We start from the raw sequence: 15,331 nt of genomic DNA, 5'->3' as shown, positions 1-15,331 counted from the left end.
CCATCTAGCCAACAGTGAGCCTTCTCCTAAACTGCTGTCACTGCTGCTGCCACACTGAGATTAGGCTTTTGTGACATTAACCATTCTGGGTACAACAGGACAGATCTCTTGGATTTCTGTGAGCCACCTATCTGAATAAGACTATACCTCTCTGCAGCTTGAAGACTGCTGTTGTTTCCCCAGCCAGTAAAACAATACTGATATTTCTTAGCTGTTTTGACAATTATTTTTTCTCTTCAGTGCCATGATTGTTGCATGAGTAACTGCTGTAATTTTGATTTAGGTCATCATCATTCAGTGTTTCAGAAAATCAGGATCAATTTCAATTATGCTTTTCCAATTATCTTTTACTTACCGTAAAAAAAAAATCAAAGTGAGTAATACTATTGCGTCTCTGGGGATTTCTTGTTTACAGTTGTAAGGTTTGATTCTCTTCTGTTTTACAGTGATACAAACAAGGCATAACTTGTATGGTGTAAATCTAGACTGAAGTAAAAGCAGGGGGGAGAGAGGAAAGAATGAAAGAATTTGGGCCTAAGATGAGCCAAACTGAGAGTATTTATGTGGGTAGAGTGCATGTTCTTTAAAGTAGAGGGGGCAAAGACAGAAGGTCTAGAAATCTGAAGGACCAGGAATCTGAACTCAAATCCTGCACAAAAGCATGAGAGGCAGGTGGTTTGATGTCCCTGTCCAGTCTTGCCACCATTATGTTTTCAGATATGACTCTTCAGACAGGAAGAGATACAGATAAGACACCTGGCTGACAGAAAGGGAACATAACCATGTAATACAAGCCTTCCCTTCACCTGCAAGGACTGGAAAAGGAGAGGAAAGGCAGACTGACTGTTCCTATGTCCTAACTGGTTCTGGTTAGCTGCAGAGACTAAGCACATCTCACCAGAGCTAAGAGTACCCAGGAGAGCATCTCAACAGCTGCAATGCCTGACATGCTGCAGGTCTATTAGGACCAGTCTTCCCTGTGCCCAGGCCTGGGAGCAGCTGGTGTAAAGCAGACTTCTCAGGCAGTTGGAGAAGTTGTGCAAGCCTCATTTGCTGTTGCCTCATCTGCTGTTGCCTCATCCTAACAGAGTCAATAGCTCTTCTTAATGGAGCTGGGCACTGTTGCTGTCATACTAAAAGGGATGAAAAATTAAGTTTAAAGAAATTTGAGAAGACAGAAGGAAGTAAATAAAGCCTACTCATTTGGGGACAAGAAATCGGCAAGTCCTTGAGGGATGGAAAAGGGCATGGCATCAGTTAACAGTGGGAATTGGAAATGCACAATGTTTGTGCTGCAAACATTCACTTGTTGCTCACATTTAACTTTTTACTAATGTTTTCAACAATAATGGCCATCAAACAACAACACATATATACACAAAAGCTTGTATTGTGGTGTCATGGTTTAAACCGATCCACACAGCTCGTCCACTCACTCCCCCGCCTTCTTGCCCTCCCTCTACTCCTGGGACGGAGAGGAGAATCGAAAAGAATGCAACTCCCACGGGTTAAGATAAGAACAGTTTAGTAACTAAGGTATAACACAAATCACTGCTGCTACCACCAATGATAATAATGATAAAGGAAATAACAAGAGGAAAGAATACAACACCTCAGCACCAGCCGACCGATAACTCGCCCCACTCCCCCCAGCTGAGCACCAACTGATACCTCCTCCAACCCTGCAGTCCTTGCCCTTCCGGGTAACTCCCCGTTATATCCTGGGCATGACGTGCTGTGGCATGGAATACCTCTTTGGTCAGTTTGGGTCAGGTGTCCTGTCTCTGCTTCCTCCCGGCCTCCCGGCCTCCCTGGCAGAGCATGAGGCTCAGAAAGTCCTTGGCCAGACCAAATATTTGAGCAGCAACTGTAAATGTCGGCATTATCAGCACTGTTCCCAGGCCAAAAAATCAAAACACAGCACTGCACCAGCTACTAAGAAGGAGAAAAATTACTGCTACTGCTGAACCCAGGACACGTGGAAAAGGTATTCCCCTCCTCAGTCACTACAGACCACCCTGTGGCACTAAAGAACTGCCTGTGCAAAGAAAGGCTCTGCTCCCTCTTGCCGCCTGCAGGCACTGGATGCAGGTATCTGTCCTTGCTGCTAGTTACTGAACATGGGCTCTAGCATCCCTGAAGGAGCTGCAATGTCACCAAAACCAGCAAAGTTTCCTTGAGTCACTGAAAAATCAGCTACATCATTCACATTTGGTGAGGGTGTAGAGAGGAAAGAAAGTACAAATCATGGGGGTGGTTGGTGTGCTCCATGTCCAGCACAGGGATAGAGAAATGTGCAGGCACTGAAATAAAAGGATGAAAATTCAGTTGTGGAAAGGAGTAAGGGAAACATGGAAGGGGATGAGGGAAAGGTGAAGAGATTTCATGGGAGAAAGAAGGTCCCTAAGACTTTTTTTCATGAAGAAGAGGATGAAAGGACTGGAGATAGTCCAGGGGAAGGAAAGCTGGTGAAGTGATCACATGGCAATTAGGGAGACAGACCTGATGAAGCCAACTGGGGAAACAGCACTTAAGGGAGACAAAGTCATAAGGAAAACAGGCGGCTTTAGGAAGGAGTAAAGAAAATGCAATTTAAAAGGGCCAAAGAGTTTCCATGAAAAGTATGGAAAATTAAGAAGAATACAGGAAATTCAGCCAGACATAAAAGGATGATGCTGGAGGAACAGAAAGACTCAGAGCAGGACTAGGATGTTATTGGCTCTGTTTGATTGTTTAGCACTTTGCCCTGTGAGTGACTAATAGCTTGTTTCCCTTGCTAGATTCTGGTCCTTTGAATACAGCCTATACCAGCCTCTTTTTTCTTTCTCTTTATTTTTTCCATTCTGAAAAGCTGGCTGATCTTGCACTTCTACAGCTGAAAGTCCATAAAAATTCAAAAAAGTGATCTTACAGCAAAAAGCAATATTACAATAGCAAACTGCTGTGCCTCCACAGGCAGCAGCTGCAGGAACGGGGTCTAATTTTCACTCTGATTAGCTCTTCAGCTGAGCATTTTCACATGCCTGTGGTCTCATTCTACGCAATAAACAAGAAATAACAACTGAAAACTATAGGGAAGCTTCATATTATTAATTATGTAGCTACTTCTTTAGTAATGAGAACATATATACCAGGAGGACGTACATATACACTGAAACAATTATAGATTACTCAGTTGAAACCACACTTCCCCAAATACCCAAGCAAATTATGCTCTCTTTCATATGGTTTTGAGCTTTGTATCTTATTTGTCATAAAGAGATGAATCCTTTAATTTCTTTAATTTGTTCTCATGTAGAAGAAAGAGAACACCCATGATCCCATTTTCTTTGAAGGAATTTCAAAGCAAAGAGTATCTCTGGTAGCACTAAATAACTCATTGAGCTAAGCCTTATTTGAAAACTCATAAAATAAGAGCAATTCTTGGAAGCATCTTTCATTGCTAAAATGGGTAGTCCTATAGTATCATCTTCTGATGAAAGTTGCTTTGGAAATATGGAGTGGGGAAAATCACTACCCAAGCTCTGTGTTCCTTTTGATATTATCGACCTATGGTCCAGTAATAACCAAAATGTTGCTTATATGTAAATATATAGAAAGTTTCTGCCTTCTGATAGTAAATACATGCCCAGGAACACCTGAAGCACAGGTTTAGTTTTAACTGGAAATGGAGTTTTTAAGAAACTGTCATGCCTCACAGGACAGGCACATTACTGGGTCTTGACAACAGTATTTTAATTTCTGATCAGCTTCCTCTCTTTCTTGAATTTGTGCTTAGGAGAAGGCCTGCTTAAAAGGATGTTTCAGTAATCAAGTAAAACTCCTTGAAGCAGCAATGTTTCTATACACCAAGTTGGCAGCAGAAAGGTGAGCTCTAGTATTCTCTTCTGCTCTATGTTCGCTCTGGCTTTTCACTCTAAGGTTTAGGTATGCCTGTGCTGCACGATGCAGCATGATGTAAAGATTTCCAGACTAATTCTTACTGAGCTAGCATTGCTATCAAAAAGGAAAGAGCTGCATTATCAGACTGCTGCACAAGAGTCAAGTTCTCCTGCCGAGAAACTAGCTTGGATTCCTCTACTCATTTAGCACTAGGTCAGGTGGCACAGCCAGGTACCGCGTTCTGGCATGGAGACGTATGCAGTGTTTCTGAGAGGAAGAGCACTGACTGCCTCCCCCAGGCAATTCACCAGGCAATCCAGCCTGTTAGAAATCCATGCACTGTGTCCTGCAGCCTTCCAAAGGACACAATTGGTCAGTCATAAGTGACAAGTGAGGTCAAGAGACCTTTGCATCTCTGGCTCTCGACCAGACTCCTCTACAAGAGGAGAGGCAGGTGAGTAGCCACAGCTGACTAGGAACATTGATGTGGGTATTGATTTGTTTCTTTCTCCAGCCTGAGCAGAGCAGGATCCTGCCCCTCCTCTGGAAGGGAACTGCCTGTGCAGAGCAGCTTGTGTCAAGTGCCAGTGGAATGCCTGGGGAGACTCTGCAGTCATTACAGCCAAGGCTTTGCCCAGCACCAGGAGCTGTGCTATCGATTTTGCCCCATTCTCTTGTCATCAAGATTCAGTTCTTCTATAAGCTACATTAGAAAAAAATGTCAGCAGAAGATCCACTGCACCTCCGCATATTGTTCAGAAAGCTCATGGGATTAGCTAGGCCTAATGCAATAGGATAGTATATAATCTTTTGCTTTGATTGCTGGAAATCTGTTGTTATGCCAGGCTCTGCCTGTCCTGAGAGAGAAAGAGTAGTGTGCCAAATTTCATACTGAGTGAGTGCAGTTCTTTGAATCAGCATTAATGCTTAGCTTATTAGAAGTACAGGCAGATATGAGAAGGCTAAATGAGCAATACCGGGTATTTAACTATGTATGAGGTGCAATTCAAAAAGCACAAGGCCTGTGTGTTGGATGTACTGTCAGTGGACTCAGTAATAAAGCTGTTTACTGGGGAACACTCATTTTCCTTCAGCCAAATGACAAGAAATCCTTTTTGGCATTGTATGATTGTGATGCGGCAAGTTTCGCAGTGCAGAAATAAACTTGAAAATCTAATTTAACACTGAGCAATAGATTGCTGATCACAGACTGTAACATTTATCTTAAGGCAAATCACCTTACTCTGGACAGCAGCAATTCATGTTTAGGTGTACAGGTATAATGGGTAGCTCAAAAAAAAGAGAGTATCTTCATCCCTGTGTCTCATAAACTCATTTTCCAGAATGCACATAGCTCTGCTTAACCTTCACCCATGTCCTCTGCAGAACTCACTGCAAGTGTTCCAGATATCTGCTGTTTAAAGGATGATCAGAAATATAATGAGATGAAAATGGTTGTGATTTATTCTTGAAGGAAGCTGTTTGTTGCAAGATTCTGACCCAGATTCAGCCCTCCTTAGGGCAGTTTTGCACTGCGCTCTGGGCAGAGTGCCCTTGAAAAGGGCAGAGCTGGTGGTGTGTTTGTGGACTACATGCCAACGTGTCTTAAGCAGCAAAAGTCAAACTCTGCTTGCTCTGTGATTTTTCTTTTTTTTTTAAGTGAGAAAAAAGAAAGTTAAAAAAGGAAAGTATAAAGAATATGTTAAAGAATATACTGCCTAAAACCTGTGCTGAGATCATGTTTGGTAAGCAGGGCTTTAACCAGAAATTAAAGTGATTGTTGAAAAGAAATAAGAGAGGAGATTAACCATTCTACCTAGTACCCTTGGAGTTTGCACCTGGGTACTGATACAGAAAGTGCCAAGCTGGCACTCAGAGTCCAGCTTTACAAACATGACCCTACTTTTACCTTCTGCTGAAATGCTCTGTAACATAACAGAGCTCTCATTTCCTTTTTTCCTGAGAGACTGCCTTTTTCCATCCTAATTCTGCTAAGGGAAAGAAACATAGGAAACCTTCACTGGCTTTGGCTTGTATCTGAAACTTACTGTTCTTCCTCCAGCCTGTCCTTTCTGCATTCTCATTCTTTGCATCCCACTTTCATTTCCCTTCTTCACCCTTCTCCCTCTCCTTGAGCAGGTAAGACTGCACATCTCTGTGACACCTGAATTAGAAAGCTGTGCCTTAAAGAGGCTGAATGCTAATACCAGATCACCAGATTTCAGAGGCCATGTATTTATCCTAGCTGCAAGGGTGCAAGGAGTGCTGCAGCAGCACAAGCCTATTCTGTGTCCCTTGCATTTTCGCTCTGCTCTGTCCACTTTGCTTTGTCTTTCCAGAAACACAGCTAGTTTCTCAACAGCACCCAAGAGAAAGACCATGTTCTTCTTTCCTAGAGACTCTTTTCAGACATGCTTCAGCCGCTGCAATGATCAGAGAAGTCCATCAATAAAGATTACTGTCTCACTGCTGCTAGACCAGACAAATTCATCTTGATACAGAAAAAATCAAGTTTGTTTTCTTTTCCTCTGTATGAATTACAGCCATATACACACGGGTAGTCTCCTACCTGTTGTTTCTCATCCCTCTGGGCCTGATTGTCACACCAGCAGGCTATAACATGATGTAAGGAAGTTTCCATTCCTGCACTGATTAGATTTGTTCAATGATGTCCCTCATCATCAAAGAGAGCCAAGCTCGAGAGCATCCTCTAAAAACTGCCATTTGTGGCTCATAAACTGCACTCCGTGTTAGGAATATCAGCAGACGTTGTATTCCCCTACCTGTAATGAACCCATTCTTCAGTGTCTGCCCTGAATTGTCTCACTATCTGACCCAGGACTGAACAGTGGTAGTTGGTCTCAGCACTCCAAACTGTGTTTAACTATTTACTGTCATTCAGAGATTTGATTGTGCTAGCCCTGATCATTTGCCTGGCCTGTCTCACCACCAAAATTAGACAATCACTTGCCACCCAAGTATCTTTCACTCAGAAGCCATTACATAGGAATACAGGAGCACTGTCGGGACTCTTCAGCATGTATCTGTTAGAGAAGGCCAGCACAGCTGATCTGCAGAGCCTGGGGCCCAGTTCTTCAACATGAGTGAAGCTGTGGGGAAATGCCTCCCCACACTTCAGCTCATGCAAAAGTCAGAATGGAGAAAACATTTGCTGCAACTGATCACAGGAGTAAGCAATCCCAAACTGCAGGTAAGAGCATGTTACAAGATAAAGTAAGCATGTCAAAATATTCAGAGCCTGATGCAACCCACATGGTTTCTATCAGTGTCAGTTTTGGCTTTCCTCATTAGAAAATAAATGTTTTTTTATCTTCCTCATGGAAGATTTTAAAACAAGAGTGAAGGAGGTGTGCAAGTGTCAGGAATAATCCCCATTCTCTTTGTGCTGCCAGTGTCCTTGGGAGTGGAGAAGGGATCGACATTTTCCTCCTTTAATCATGTCAGTTTTAATTTGCTGGCAGTTCTTAAGGAAGCCGCTATCCTGGAGCAGCTGCAGGGTCTGTGCAAAATTAATCTGAGCCATGTCCAGGCTCTAGCAGACGGGTGCTGTTTTGCGCAAGCTGAGCATGCAGTGCTGACATCCCCTCTTGAAGCCAAGTGCAGAAAGCTGGAAGGGGGCTATGCCATGAAGATCGGTATGTCCTGCATTCCTCTGGGTTTATCTTCTTAGGCCTTGCAGAGATGATCTGCAGGGGGAAATGAGGAGGATTGTAATTCTCTTTATCTGTAAGTACCAGAGCATATTTTGTATGCTGAGATGGGGAAGTGATCGTGGCAAGCACTGCTTTCTCCCCCCAAACACCATCATGACTGCTCCCCACTTTCCACAAAGGTGGTTTACCCTGGGAACAGGAACTTTTATGTTTCCAGGGCAGCTAACGCCGGGCTTTTGCCCGGACATTTTTATCTCAGGGCAAGTTTGCTTAGTGATTTTGCTCTGGTTTTACTTGTTCTCTGAATGGTATTACGCAGTCTCCAGTGCTCCCAATACAGTGCTTGGTGACGGTTTGCCCAAGACTTGTTACATCCTATCACTCCCAATGTTCTTATTTCAAATTACGGTGTGTTTCATGGGGAAAATCAGCAACGTTATAGTAAGCCTAGAAGAAAAATAAAGTCAGTTGGCAAAACTTAAAAAGGGAGAAACCTTCATGTTGAAGATTTCATCCTACGAAATACTGTTGAATCAATTCAGAGCACTCTTTCACCAAGGACTAAATCCCTAAGGATTAAGGACCACTTTAGTCCTATTAGGACCACTTTAATCCTAAATGAGGACACCCATTTGAGGCTTTAATGCATGTTGATTTCCCACAGTTAAATGAATTGGCTTAATTTACCAAGTGACCCCTTGCAGACAAACCCCAAGCAAGTCTCCTTGGGTTTGCACTTTTGCAGTGTCCTACAGCAAAGACTGCCATGTCATGCCTGCTACCCCACGTGTACCCAATCCTCTTTCCTTCTCTAAGTCACTGACTCATCCCTTTCATCAACTGACTCTCTTTGCAAAGTTTTGTACGCTGCAAGCTATATAAAGAAACAAATTGCATTCAACTGCATTAGCAAGCAGCCTGGAGGGGTATTTTTAATTTTATTTTTCCTCTGTACAGTGCCAGAAACCAATTTTCCCAAATATTCAAACTTTCTGAAATACTTGACTCACATTCCTGAATTATCAGGACTACTTCATGGTCGTGTTTTACTCCTTCATTCACTGTGCTCTTTATTCAGAACTGATCTTTTTTTCCCGAAATGATTTAGCTGATGCTACAATTAGCATGTTTCAGACAGAACTAGCAAGTCCATCTACTCATTCACTGTAATTAGAGAGAAATGTAACACATTTGAAAATAAATAGCCCAGGCATAAGGTGGTTTTGTGGAACAATACAGACAAGTGGGTGGACAGGAATGTGGAAGTGGAGCCAGGATTCTGATGGTAAAAACTGGCTCACCTCCATCAGCCTGCTAAAGCTACAATAACTTGAACTCTTGCACTTGGCAATGAGCTATAAAATGATAAAAATACATAGTATAAGGAGAAATGTGCCCTTAATAAGCTGTTCTTTCAGTGGAGTTCTGCTGGCAGCAGCACAGCTTCAGAAACAAATGATCTAAACTTAGGTTTCTGTAGTTGCACTCTGGGCCGTAACTCACGTGGAGTTACAGCAGGGGAAGCGTGCAGAATGGAGGAGTGTCTTCTGTGGTAGCTAGAATGGCTGGAGATATACGAGGCAAACGAAGAGATTTCTGCATGTTGTAGTGATCTGAATAACCAGGAAATACAATGGCTTAGACTGACACTTGTATAAATTGTAATTTTATGCCACTGAGGAATGGAGAGAGAGGAATATTGTAAAATTCCTAATTTTCCCCCTTCTTGCTAGCATGGCTGCTTCCTTTCCTGGGTCTAATTCTGGAGCACCGTTTTAAAAAATGCTGACATACCATCACAGAAATCAGGATACAGGTTCCAAATTCAAGGTGCTGGTGGAAGCTGTCATCTTATCCTGCCAGTCATCCCTAACTTCGTATCACAAGTCTCCTCCACCACAGCTTCTGTGTATAGTTTCTCACAGGCAGATTTCTGGTTGTGTAAATTGGCTGGGCTCCCTTGGCATCTTCCAGGAGATCACAGGCAGTGCTCAGTAAAGAACGAGGCACCTCAAATTTGCTTCAGCCACTATTTTGCTAGAACTAAGAGGAGAAAATCAGATTGTTGTGGCCCAGCTTCCTGGTGCAGTATCTATAGATATGTGTCTTGAAACAAGACCTTATCTACTTGTTTGTTGCTGTTTCAGGAAGTCATGTCATTAAATCCAGTTATTCATATCAATCTTTACTTGAGAATTTTGTTCATCTTTTCTATTTTTCTGTAAGTCAAAATATTTTATGACAGCTTAGAAAGATCTCATCGTAGATGTGCTGTATTTATTAGTCAGAAGTCTGATAAGATGTGGCCTTTTCTCCTTATGACTCTCCAATATGTTCTTCCACTCTGTTTTATTTGCTGCTTCTGGCTGACAGCAGCTCTTTATATGGCTTAATATAGCATGTAAATATCATGAATTTGCAAAATACGGAGCACCAAAAAAGATAATTACATTGGTACTGTCCTCCCTCATTTCTCAGGCTAATACAAAATGTCATATGCTTCTGTTATTGAATTGGAAACAAGTTGTTGCTTTTCTCTAGGTTATGGTAAAAGACTAAGAGTACTCCCACATGCTTACATGGGGAATATTATAAGTATGAATCATCTTCGTTGCATTTTCTTCCTCCCTGATGGTAGCAGTAGGGCTCGTGATCTCTCCCAGCAAGGTGGCTGTGTATGCTGTTCTGTTCCTTGGTGTATGTCTGATGGCTGGTACCGGGACCAGAACTTGGTTTTCACAGTTGTCAGCTGAGTTTCACACTTTTATTACTCCTAACCTGAAATCAGCAGGACAAAAGTATTTGTACAGATCTCTACTGAGCTATTAGCATAACAGCTGTTGTCAGGAAAGTGTTGTGAAGCAAGACTCGGTTTTCATTTATTATTGAATGAAGTCTCCTGACAAGATTATTTTGTGCTGCCAACTCAGGTTCCCTACAATGAATGATTCAAAAGTCAACTGCATTGCCACTGATCACGCACAGGCAGACCACAGGAATCCTGGAGGACCAGAATTTGCTGATAGCTGTTAATGCAGATACAATTGAGATGTCTGCAGCCTTTCAGATGACATCTGTAGCTCAGGGGAGGCTGGGTAGGGGAGAGTCAGAATTAAGAGTCTGAAAACTAGCACGGTGTCCCCCCTTCCTCATATGTGATGGGCCTTCTGGGCTCAGTGGCCAGGAAGAGCTGCCTGGAACTGCCATCATCGCTTATCTGCAGACAAAAGGACATGAGTAATGCTTTGTATGTCACCCCACACTTCTCCTGCTGTGGAATGGGGGGGGCTGCTGCAGCAGAGCCACAACCCGTCCTGGAATACAGGGTGGCAGCAGGAATGCTGTCGCACTCATGTTTGGCATCTCAAACAAACCTCTTGGCAGAAATGACACTCTGTCCTTGGCTAAGAAGAAATACAGAGCCGAACCTAAGGTATTTTCCCTAGATTTTTTGTGGTTCTTTCATTATTTGGAGTGCCACACATCTCCAATCCTTAGCCAGGTTCTCACTTCTGTAGGTTCTCACTTCTGTAGGTTCTCACTGTCCAGTATATGAGGATGCTAAGTGTGCACAATCTTCTTAGTGGGTTATTTTTCTTAGAGAGTGAAAGAAAGAACAGGTTTGCTTGTTTGTTTGTTTCAATCTCATGTTTTAAGTAAATAAAGTCTTTATCAAAGAGTTTTGAACAGGTTGGCCAGTTTCAGCAAAAGGGATGGATGAGCAGAGATCTCCAAGGCATGGAGATCTGACAGGTGACTGGATGAGAGCAAGAAAGAGGGAGCAGCAGGGGGAACTCAGCTGAGACTTCTTTCTGACAGCAGCTGGTTAACCACTGACTGTGCCTGTAGCTCTTCATTCCATGTGCTCACTTTGTGTTCAGCAGGAAGCCTGAAGGCTGGAAACAAGGGACATAAGTAGATCTTTGGATGTTGTATGAACAGATCAAGCGAGTCTAAGAGGAGCTTGAGGACAGGAGGATTTAGGAAAGACAAAGAATGGAGGTATGGTGATGGCAGTGCTGCAAGAAACATAGGTGAGATTTGGATTACATATATGGATTAGAGCTCAGGACGCAGAAAATACATTTGTAAGATGTCAGGCTTAATTTGCTTTACTGTTAATGGAATTAAGTTATTACTCTCTTTGGCCCCAGTTACCATATCTTTGCTTTTGTATTTTCTCCCTCATTGGCCTCAACTAGAGAGGCAGACACAAACTTCCACAGCAGCTTGAAATTTTAGCATGCCAAAAGATAGTGTTTCCTAGCCAGAGAACAGCTCCCCGATAACAGCAGCAAGCAAATGAAAGAGCCACAGCTCTAAAGCAGGTGTGTGCTTCTATCAGTAGCTGTTTTCTCTTTCAGTGCAGCTATCTGTACGAATCGGAGGCAGAAGTCACTACAGAGCCAGCTCATGTAAGTAGAGCTTACTCGAAGTGTAGAGTTTAGCACTTTCTCCTACTCTTGGCTTTCTAATGTGTTTAGTGTGGGTGTTCTGCAAACATGAATAGGCCTTATCAAGCTGTGACCTTGAAAGAGCGCTGTTATGCAAGAAACAAGATTCCTCTTGTACAGTGGTGTGTAAAAGTCAGTAGCAATCCACCATAGGGTTACTTGCCATTTCCTCAGTAAATGGAGGTTTTATTACTTGGAGGCATGCCTAGTTCAGAGTTGGTACCAACCAGAGACTAAGTCTAGATCTGTTACCTGCTTCCAAGGATAGCATTTGCAATAGATCTGATCACTGTTCCCTTTGTCAAGGTAACTGTCACCTTTTGCAGTTCAGTGTTATGTTCTTATATGACTTGAGCTTTACTGAAGTCCTAAGGCAAATGGCAACAACAATAATGTTTCTGTGAGCTTCCAAGAAAGTGGTGGGGTAATGATAAAGTGAAAAATCTTGGGATAATTACCTCAGACTTCCAGTACCAATGTTACTCACTACGTATGTGATCTGATGTAAAGTATTGTGGAATTGTGTACAAGACCTGTGAAAGGAAGTGCAGTGTCTTCACAGAGAACAAATAGCAGGTGGAAAGCCTGGTCTCAGAGAACATCTCAGAAGCTTTGCATGATACTAGTTTCACCAAGCTGAAAGATGCTGCAACAATATTCTTTGTAGACAGGCAATGGGCACAGTCTGCAAAATAATCCAAACCATAAAAAAGGTACAGGTTTACCCTGCAGAAAATAAGAAGACAGTAATTTACTATTGTTCTAAACCAGGACTGTGAATATTTAGCAGTAAAAAGTGAAAAGGAAATAACCTGCCAATCTAGTGACACCCTCCATTTCCTTGCAAGAGTTATACTACAGCCAGAGTCCTTGCAATTTGGGTTGCTCCCCTCACCAGTAAGTTTCGGAAACTCTCTGAGAAGATAATCGTTTGCAGCTTTTATGACTACATTGCTGGAATGCTGTCAGAACAAAATGCTTGACCTGAGCCGCCTCGAGGTATTGTACTGCCAAAGAAAGTGGGTCTTTATAAATGAGGAACTAGAGATCTCTGACTTTCCTCGGCTCTGCTTACAAGACTTTGTTGAAAACAGTGACAAAAAGCTGTCTCCACATGGACAGCTTAACTCGTTTATGAAGCAACTATCTGGCCATCAGAAGGAGTTGTCAAGAATTTATTGTGGAGACAGAGGAGAAAAGAAGCAGATTGCTAACATGAGACTAGTGCTTATTATCCAGATGAGCTTAACACCCAGTAAGATGTAAGATGTCATTGCAAATCTCCAGTGCTTCACTTCACACCATGAAAAGGACTTAGTCACTCAGAGGCATGCCCCTGTTAGAGGACAAGTCGTTTGAAAAATAACTATTACTACACACTTATCAATTTTATTGCATTGTAAATCGATTGTATTCCTGATATTTTTTTAATTGCACACATTTTAACATTTTGCAGTTAATATTGATGAGTTTCTATATTAGCTCTTTTTATTATACCTAGAAAAGGCCTTTTCTATTCACAAGTATTTAGAATACCAGCAGGTTTTTGATCCAGATCAGTGTTTACCTTTTATACTGCATTACTCTCTTCCATAGAATCATAGAATAGTTAGGGTTGGAAAGGACCTCAAGATCATTTAGTTCCAACCCCCCTGCCATGGGCAGGGACACCTCACACTAAACCATGTCACCCAAACTTCTGTCCAACCTGGCCTTGAACACTGCATGGGATGGAGCACTCACAACCTCCCTGGGCAACCCATTCCAGTGCCTCACCACCCTAACAGGAAAGAATTTCCTCCTTATATCCAATCTAAACTTCCCCTTTTTAAGTTTTAACCCGTTACCCCTTGTCCTGTCACTACAGTCCCTGACGGAGAGTCCCTCCCCAGCATCCCTACAGGCCCCCTTCAGGTACTGGAAGGCTGCTATGAGGTCTCCATGCAGCCTTCTCTTCTCCAGGCTGAACAGCCCCAACTTTCTCAGCCTGTCTTCATACGGGAGGTGCTCCAGTCCCCTGATCATCCTTGTGGCCCTCCTCTGGACTTGTTCCAGCAGTTCCATGTCCTTTTTATGTTGAGGACACCAGAACTGCACACAATACTCCAGGTGAGGTCTCACAAGAGCAGAGTAGAGGGGCAGGATCACCTCCTTCGACCTGTTGGTCACGCTCCTTTTGATACAGCCCAGGATACGGTTGGCTTTATGGGCTGCGAGCGCACACTGAAGCCGGCTCATGTTCATTTTCTCATCAACCAGCACCCCCAAGTCCTTCTCTGCAGGGCCACTCTGAATCTCTTCTTTGCCCAATCTGTAGCTGTGCCTGGGATTGCTCCGACCCAGGTGTAGGACCTTGCACTTGTCGTGGTTGAACTTCATAAGGTTGGCATCAGCCCACCTCACAAGCGTGTCAAGGTCCCTCTGGATGGCATCCCTTCCCTCCAGCCTATCAACCGAACCACACAGCTTGGTGTCATCAGCAAACTTTCAAGGTTAAATGTGTTCCTCTCCCACTGAAATGCATGCTTTGGAGTGCTTTTATATCAGCTGAGAAATCTTTGGAGGAAAACAGTAATTACATGATAATGTTCTGTTTAATCTTTTCTATCACAGCAGCAAAGAAATGTACAAAAATCACATAAGCCGACACCATCTCTAGCCCAGGAAATGCAGACTACTTAAAAAGGGCAGTGTCACGGGTGAGACAGAGTAAATGACAGCTCATGGTGGATCTGGGAACTGAGGGTTACTTAACAACCAACAAGATTAGAACTTTTACCCTTCTTAATTATTTCACATACTCCTGCCACCACCCCAGTGTTACATCCACTAGGGTTTGATCCCTCCCCAGACGGCACATCACTGTCCATCCAGGAAGGCCATCCCCTGGCATTCAGCTGCATGCAGCCCTGTGGTCTCTAGGACCTTCCCCCACTATCAGAACTGTTCCTCTAGCCAGGATCTTCACCTTCTTTTTTCCAAGTCACCTTCTTTTTACTGAGACCACTTATTTTCGGAAGCCTTTTCTTTTATCACCAGCTTTTCTTTCCAGAATTCTGGGGCCCCATTTTTCTCAGTCTGAACAGCCAGTGCGGAAGCACAATGCACATGACCAGCCTGGTAACTGGTGTTTCTTGTAGCAAGTTTCTGCTTCACAGGTCAGAAGTTCAGCTTCACCCATTCAGCCCCCCACACATACACACACCTATGTGTCCCCTGTTAACGTTCACAATTTAAGCCATTTTTTCACCCAGGACAGCAGGACAGAAGGTTTCGACATTCCCTCCTCACCACTTTAGCTGGGACTGGGATTAAAGCGCT

The 15,331-nt window shown here is 43.1% G+C and overlaps 1 long non-coding RNA gene across 6 annotated transcripts in view; it reads right to left on the bottom strand.

Annotated features, from left to right (window-relative positions):
* LOC136007725 (uncharacterized) overlaps nucleotides 1–15,331 on the bottom strand; it is a 35,709-nt gene that overhangs the window by 8,207 nt on the left and 12,171 nt on the right. Inside the window, exon 3 of one of the 6 annotated variants that reach the window (XR_010609828.1) lies at nucleotides 1,616–7,589. The exons of 1 other annotated variant lie outside the window; for it this stretch is intronic. This is a non-coding gene — a long non-coding RNA (uncharacterized LOC136007725). 4 more of the 6 variants (XR_010609832.1, XR_010609833.1, XR_010609829.1 and 1 more) reach the window with 4 other exon arrangements.

The sequence above is a fragment of the Lathamus discolor genome, chromosome 2 (assembly GCF_037157495.1).
Source record: "Lathamus discolor isolate bLatDis1 chromosome 2, bLatDis1.hap1, whole genome shotgun sequence".
NCBI lineage: Eukaryota > Metazoa > Chordata > Aves > Psittaciformes > Psittacidae > Lathamus > Lathamus discolor.
Note: the sequence above shows the minus strand (reverse complement) of the source record. Positions and strands in the feature narration are given on the sequence as shown.